The sequence below is a fragment of the Triticum dicoccoides genome, chromosome 7A (genome assembly GCF_002162155.2).
Source record: "Triticum dicoccoides isolate Atlit2015 ecotype Zavitan chromosome 7A, WEW_v2.0, whole genome shotgun sequence".
NCBI lineage: Eukaryota > Viridiplantae > Streptophyta > Magnoliopsida > Poales > Poaceae > Triticum > Triticum dicoccoides.
Window position 1 is genome coordinate 105,492,877 of NC_041392.1, and position 8,299 is coordinate 105,501,175.

Here is an 8,299-nt window from a genome sequence, read left to right on the forward strand (position 1 = left end):
TATCCTCTCCACAATAATCAATATACTACTCATAAGAGAACATTATATTTTTTGTAATCTCCAATATTTTACAAGAAAATTAAACTGCAATTTTGTTTTCTTTTCTTTTACAAGTAAAAGTAGTGAGCAAGAAACTAAAAGCTAAAATTGCAAAATCTAAGAAGATACCTTCAATCGCTCACCTACCCGACCATGACGTTGAAAAAGAGATTGATGTATATATAATAAGTATTTTTTTGCAAACACTTGTTGGGCCTTCAAGCACAGAGGATTGTAGGACACGAACATTTTTTCCTCAATTGGTTGGCCTAAGATTTATCAATCCGCAGGAGGTGTACGATCAATATATTCCCCTCTAGCAACCCCGTGATAAGATACAATAAGTACCTTTCGCCCCGACATAGAATACAATTGTCAATTGTATATATTCAATAGTTCGATGAAGAGATTTGATAATTTGGATGATGGGAATATTGTTGTTTGTAAATAAATATAAATAGCAAGGTAACAAGATGTAGAAGTGACTGAAACGAGGTTGTAGGGGCTGGAAATAGGTCTGAGGTTCATACATTCACTACTGTCAACTCTCAACATTAATAACTTCATTGAAATACATGATATAACCTCACTAGGTACGGTAAAAGCATAACCATATTCTAGATGTGGTAATCACACCTCAAAGTTCTCTTTTTAATCTTAATATATTGAGCACCCCATTACCACCTCAGGCGTCTTCGAAAATAATATTATATGTACATCACATGATCTCGTAAACTCCCAAAGTTCAATATAACATGATCAAGATTCAATCTATAAAGAAGCTCATCACCAGAAAGGAAGAGTACATCATATAGTTCAACTCATCATCAATGCTCAATATCACAATCATGGATGCAACTCATATTGTTAGGAAAGAGATATAGATGACACATAGCTACTGCTTAAAAACCCTAGCCTTGAGGGGGAATACTCCCACATCATCATGGGGGAAGCAAGGGGTGATGAAGAGGTCGAATACAAAGACTCCCCTCCGATAGAGTGCCAGAACACGGCCAAAAGAAGATTACCTCGGAATGCGAAGGTGCGGTGTCAAAAAAATTCTGTAAAAATACGACGAGGGTTCTGGTGGTTATATAGAGGCAATGGGAAAGGGAGGTGGACAGGGGGGCCACCTTGTCCTGAGCCGAGGTCTCGTGGCCTCTTCTTGACATAAAAACAACCCCTGCATTTTTTCTAATAAAATTCTGTAATCCATTTTTTTCCATAAATAAAAACATTGAAAAAATAGAAACTGGTATCGAGCTCCAAATTAATAGGTTAGTTTTAACAAACTTTAATAACTTTGCTTAAACTATGAAAATATGGAATGAACAATAAAAATTTATAGGTATGTAGGAGACGTATTAGTAGCGTGTCTCAGAGCAACGATGACACATAAAACATAATTATATGTATGTGTAAGGAGAAATCAAACACTTATGACAAAGCCTAGCATATGTGGGAATTATGTTATATAAGTACTATGTCCATAAATCCACTAGACCGACCATGATCGCATCTAGTGACTAATGCCCCACTTAAGTGACCGACTACCATTGCAAGAACAAGCATTAAGTAATGGCAAATTTTAACATGCTCCCTCTTACCCCTTTTATTTTTTACATGTGATGTAAGAAGGTAAGAGTTAAATCGACCACTAATTGATGAGATCAACGACTCAGATCTATTATATACTCTTACCTCCCATGTGAAAAGAGGGGGTAAGAAGGAGCATGTTAAAACTGCTCGTAAGTAATGAAACATAATAGGCTTGCAAGGCCTACAAGGACAGGTGCAAGCCGACAAAGGGGCATCTTTGTCCATTTCCCGCACAAGTCACGAAGATTAAGAATCTGAGCACTTGCACAGTGAGCTCTGATGGCGGCAACAGTCTGTAGTGGCCATAAGGATGGCACAATGATGTAACATGTGAGGGATTGCTTACAACTTTGTGTTTTCCTCACATGTTCGCCTCTTCCAAAAGCTCCGACAATGCTCATCGTCGGCGTGCCTAGCGGCGCTGCTGCCCAACTTAGTTGTGGAGGCTGTATCAACCGGTGTTTACGGCTGGCGTGAGCGCTCCTGAGTCCCAAAGACTTGTGCTAGACCTTGTTTTTGCTGATGTGGTTCTAGAAGGACCCGTTGGTCATTGATCTAGTTCTGCATCTGACCCTTTGTGTTGTCGTAGTTTGTCCATGATAGGGACACGGGCACTTCGTGATCCATATGTGTTTGGCTCGGTGGTGGTGGTTGCGATGTGACTCCTCTCCCTGCGGTGGTTGGCCTATGCTCCTCCTGCTACAACAGGCTTCGGGGGTTGATGATGATGGTGAAACCTACGGGTTTCGTCCCCTCTGAAAGGATCGATATAGTTGACTAGAGGGGGGTGAATAGGCAACTAACAATTTTTAGCTTTTCTTTACCAAATTAAACTTTGCATCAAAGTAGGTTGTCTAGATATGCAACTAGGTCGTCTCAAAAAAATAGATATGCAACTAGGTGAGCAACCTATATGATGCAACACACACAAGCACACAAGCAAGCAAGGAAAGTAACACAAGTAAGCTTGCAAAAGTAAAGGGACGAGATGACCAAAAGTGGAGCCGGTGAAGACGAGGATGTGTTACCGAAGTTTCTTCCTTTTGAAGGGAAGTACGTCTCCGTTGGAGCGGTGTGGAGGCACAATGCTCCCCAAAAAGCCACTAGGGCCACCGTATTCTCCTCACGCCTCACACAATGCGAGATGCCGTGATTCCACTATTGGTGCCCTTGAAGGCGGCGACCGAACCTTTACAAACAAGGTTGGGGCTCTCTCCACAACTTAATTGGAGGCTCCCAATGAAACCACGAACCTTCACCACAATGGAATATGGCTCCGAGGTGACCTCAACCGTCTAGGGTGCTCAAACACCCAAGAGTAACAAAATCCACACAAGAAAGTACTCCCTCCGTTCGGAATTACTTGTCTCGGATATGGATGTATCTAGAACTAAAATACGTCTATATACATCCATTTCTGCGACAAGTAATTCCGAACAGAGGGAGTATGGGGGAAGCAAATATCCTTTGGTGGAAGTGTAGATCTAGGTCTCCTCCTTCAATCTCTAGCAAGTCAACAAGTTTGAGTGGCTAGAGAGAGAGATCGGGCAAGAGAGCTTGAGGTGCATTAATGGTGGAGTGAGAGAGGTCAAAGGTGAGAGTGGTAGGTGGGAGGAGTACCCTTATATAGCAACCCTAAATTCCAGCCGTTACTGTGTTTTTTGCACTGCAGCGGTACAACCGGTCCTTGTCCCGGTACAACCGGAACTCACGGTGTATCTGCAGAACCCTACCAGGCGGTAGTACCGGTTAAGAAAATAACCGGACTAACCGCCTAGCCACCGCACAACTACCGCATCAAAACAGAAGCTTGACCGGTACTTGGACGGTGCATGGCCGGAACAACCGCATGGCCTTGAGCTCTTGGGCGGCTAAGTTCTGAGCGGAAGAACCGCTTAGACCACCGGTGGTACCGTTCATCGAGGAACGACCGGACCAACCGGGCCACTACCGTTCGAGAACCGCATCAAAACAGAGCCTTGAGCGGTACTTGGGCGGTGCATGGCCGGAACCACCGCCCTAGCTTTTGCAGAGCATGGTGGCGGTACCACCGCCCGGAAGCAGCGGTACAACTGCTCGATCAAAGCTAGTGAGTGTCAAGACCCAGCGGTACAACCGCTCCAGAGAGCGGTACAACCATTGGGAGGTAACAGTGAGCAGAAGAAGATAAGGGAAACTCTCTCTCTCTCTCACCTGAGAAAGACAAAGGAGGGGTGAGGAAGGTGTACGTGAATGGATTACCCCAGTTCTTTCCAATGAGGATTCCCTTTTGATAGTACGGGTTCCCTACGGCCAAAGAGATAAAAAGCATAGAGGACTCCGTCTTCGATCTTTTCCTACTAGAGAGAATAGCTTTTCGATGTAGGCCTAAGCATCGAGAACCTGAAACATTTAGCACAAGATTAGACCAACAAAGGGTTGTCATCATCATCCAAAACATAAAGTAGGGAAATGCCCTTTCACCCTCTTTGGGGCGTTGTCTTGACCCTGACACTCGTTCCTTTCCTCATGCGATGGAGGAAACCATATGTTAGACTCTGGTTGGCAGCGGTGCTACAAATTTGTCCCCTCCCTGGAGGTGTCACCTAAGATGCTCGTGGAGTCCTCATGGTGGCTGATGTAGTTAGGGTTGGTCGCGTCTCAGGGTGTGGCCGTCTAGGCACAATGTACTCCATTGCCGACGATTCCTTGATAACTTCTTCTTCAGCTCCGACCAGACCCTGCCATCCACTCGCGAACTCTTCCTAGGTGAGTGGAATGAGCGGTGTGTTGACCCAGACTACTCTAGAGACCTCGTGCTATAGAGGTCTCCGACATCGATTGTGACACGTCTTGATTGCCGTGTGTCTTGCCTCCTTGAGGTTGGACAAGTCGAGGCATTGAGATGCGGTTAAAAGAATAGTGGTGTGATGGTCAAAAGGTGTCGTGTCTGCTGAAGAATGATACTCCTTCTATATGGAATATAAGTCGGACATGAGATTTTAGGTCATCAATTTAACTAGCAAACAATGTGTCATATACCACACACACAAAATAGCTCTCGTTCATATTAGTTGTCGCTCAAAGGGATGTAGTATCTAGCTTTGAAAACGCATAGATGCATCTGTTTCAGCGACAACTAATATGGTTTTCAGATTTTAATCCATGATGAATCCAAAGTTTTTTTATGACATGTAACACATATTTTGATAGTCAAATGGAATAGAGGTGCTCATAGGGGTAGGGCGTGCATATGTGCGTTCATAGAGATAAGTGTATGTAACGCCCTCGATGCGGCTATAGCTCCCACGTGTCGAGGCACGACTTAGAGACATAACTACATTGAAAGCAATGTCGCAAGTTAGGCAATCTTCACAACATCCCATGTAATATAGATAATAAAAGGGGAGATACATAGTTGGCTTACACTCGCCACGTCAATCAAAATACATAAATAGCATTACAACATTCAAACACTCATGGCCCGACTACGGCGCCAAAATAAAAGATAAACCCAACATGCGACACGGTCCCGATCACCCCAACTGGGCACCACTACTGATCATCAGGGAAAGACACGTAGTATCGGCGTGAGTCCTCGTCGAACTCCCACTTGAGTTCAAGCGCGTCATCTGGAACGGAATCATCAGGCCTTGCATCTGGTTTGGAAGTAATCTGTGAGCCACGGGGACTCAACAATCTCACACCCTCGCGATTAAGACTATTTAAGCTCATAGGTAAGGCAAGGTAAATATATGTGGAGCTGCAGCAAGCGACTAGCATATATGGTGGCTAACCTGTTCGCAAAAGAGAGCGAGAAGAGAAGGCAAAGCACGAACGGATAACTAGAGGACATCCTGCGGCAAGCATTACTCCAACACCGTGTTCACTTTCCGGACTCCGCCGAGAAGAGACCATCACGATAACTCACACAGTTGATTCATTTTAATTAAGTTAAGGTTCAAGTTATCTACAACCGGACATTAACAAATTCCCATCTGCCCTTAACCGCGGGCATGGCTTTCGAAAGTTCAAAACCCTGCAGGGGAGTCCCAACTTAGCCCATGACAAGCTCTCACGGTCAACGAAGGAATAGACCTCCTCCCGAGACGTTCTGATCAGACTCGGTATCCCGATTCTTCAAGACACTTCGACAGGTTAAAACAAATCCAGCAACACCGCCCGAATGTGTCAACAAATCCTGATAGGAGCTGCACATATCTCGTTCTCAGGGCACACTCAGATTGTCTTAGGTATGGGTAGGCCAGCCCAAAGTTGTCCCTGGTGGCCACCGGCAGCTGACAAGTGGACCAACACTCAGAGGAGCATTGGCCCTCGGGGGGGGGGGGGTTAAATAAGATGACCCTCAGGCTCCGGAAACCCAAGGGAAAAAGAGGCTAGGTGGCAAATGGTAAAACCAAGGTTGGGCATTGCTGGAAAAGCTTTAATCAAGGCGAACTATCAAGGGATTCTCATTATCACCCAACCGCGTAAGGAACGCAAAATCCGGGAACATAACACCGATATGACGGAAACTAGGGCGGCAAGAGTGGAACAAAACACTAGGCGAGAGGCCGAGCCTTCCATCCTTTACCAAGTATATATATGCATTAAGATAACATGACAATATAATGATATCCCAACAAGTAAATAATGTTCCAACAAGGAACGGTCTCCAATCTTCACCTGCAACTAGCAACGCTATAAGAGGGGCTGAGCAAAGCGGTAACATAACCAATCAACGGTTTGCTAGGACATGGTGGGTTAGAGGTTTGACATGGCAATTTGGGAGGCATGATAAGCAAGTGGTAGGCATCGTATCATAGGCATAGCAAAAGAGCGAGCATCTAGCAAAGCAAAGATAGTAGTGATTTCGAGGGTATGATCATCTTGCCTGCAACATTGTCAGAGTTGACTGAATCCTCGAAAGCAAACTCAACGGGCTCCCCGTTAGCGAACTCGTCTCCCGGCTCTACCCAAACAAGACAAACAAGCAACAAGGACACAATCAACCACGTGCAAACTCAAACAACATGATGCAAAGATGGTATGCTATGCGGGATGCAAAATGAGATGCATATGCAAGATTTGACAAGGAAAGCATGAACCTGGCTCCAACATGGAAATCCAAGTGTGCCACTGGAAAGATGAGATGAAAACGCTTGAAACGATATAAAAAACGCCGGAATCGGAGTTACGGTTTGGAAATGGCAAGCAATTCAAATATGACCACGTTCTGCGATTTACAGCAAGTAGCCATCTAAATGCAACAAGATGAACATGCTACAGCACCCAAAAATGGCATCAAAATACATGGCAGGAATACATTCATGATGCTTAACAAAAGACTAGAACTGAGCTACGTCCAATTCATCCATTAACAGGTTCAAACAAGCATGACAAAAATGTATTTGGTAAACAGATTTCAGACTTAGTGAAATTAACACTTGTCTGAAATTTCAGATCAGATAGCACTCTTTGGAGCAAGAAAACTATATGCTACAGGACCTGAACATGGCAAAGTAAAGCATGGCATGGAGCTACTCAAAGAGCTTAACAAAAGTCCCTTAGTGACCTTGAGTCAAAAGGGATCAGAAAAAACATTTGCAAATATGTGAACATGGCAAAAACATAATCAGATCACAGACTTAGTGAAAATTGGAGCATGCTAAAGCAGATATCAAGTAGGCATGTTTACGAGCTCGATGCACTCACTACAGAGTAAGTCATGACAATCTAAGCATACACCCATCAAGAATACACAAAATACAAGCTAGACATGGCAAGAACAATAACATAGCATGCACGGATCAACTACAACATCCTCGGCAAAATCGCTAACAAGTAGACAATCTGCCCAGATTCACGAAATGGCAAAAGTAGAGCTCGATTGACTCAAGCTAGGGTGCTCCATAATTGCAAACAAGGACATGAATGGATAGAGAACTACAATATTAACAAAACATCCTTACTGATCATCCTCAAAAGAGGCACGGATCACTAGGAAACAACATGAACATATGGCATAATGAGATAAACAGATCAAGGACTTAGTGGAAATGCTAAGTCCCTGAAATCAGCATTAATGAATGCACCACTTTGCAAGCTTGTGCTAGTCACCACACACATCACAAAAATACATGGGTTGCACCTCTGGATAGATGACAAAATATATAACAAAACTCATGAAGAGCTCAGGGGCATATCATGCACACAATAATCATGGCAAAAATGACAAATATCTAATTGGAGCAGCAGATCTGACAATTATCTCAAATAGCCTTCTTCTAACAACATTTCAGGCATCAAGATAAACTCAAATGAAAATGATGCAATGAGATGAAATGATGTGCTCTCTGAGACGAACATTTTGATATGCTATATGCCCAAAACGGAGCTACGAATGCGGAGTTATGATGCGATGAACATAGCAAAAAAATTAAGGGGAGAATGGAAAAGTCAACCGACGTTTGAATCCGGATCTAGGGTTCTTCTTCGGTTACTGTAGCACGGGGTCGGCGCGGCGGCGGATCCCACCGGAGAGAGCTCGCCGGCGGCTCGGGGAAGCGGGGGCCGGCCGAATCTCGCCGGATCCGGGGTCGGGGCGGCGCTAAGGCGAGGCGGCGGTGAGGGGCGCCGGCGGTGGGGCTCCGGCCGGCGCGGCTGAGGAGCTCCGGCGGCA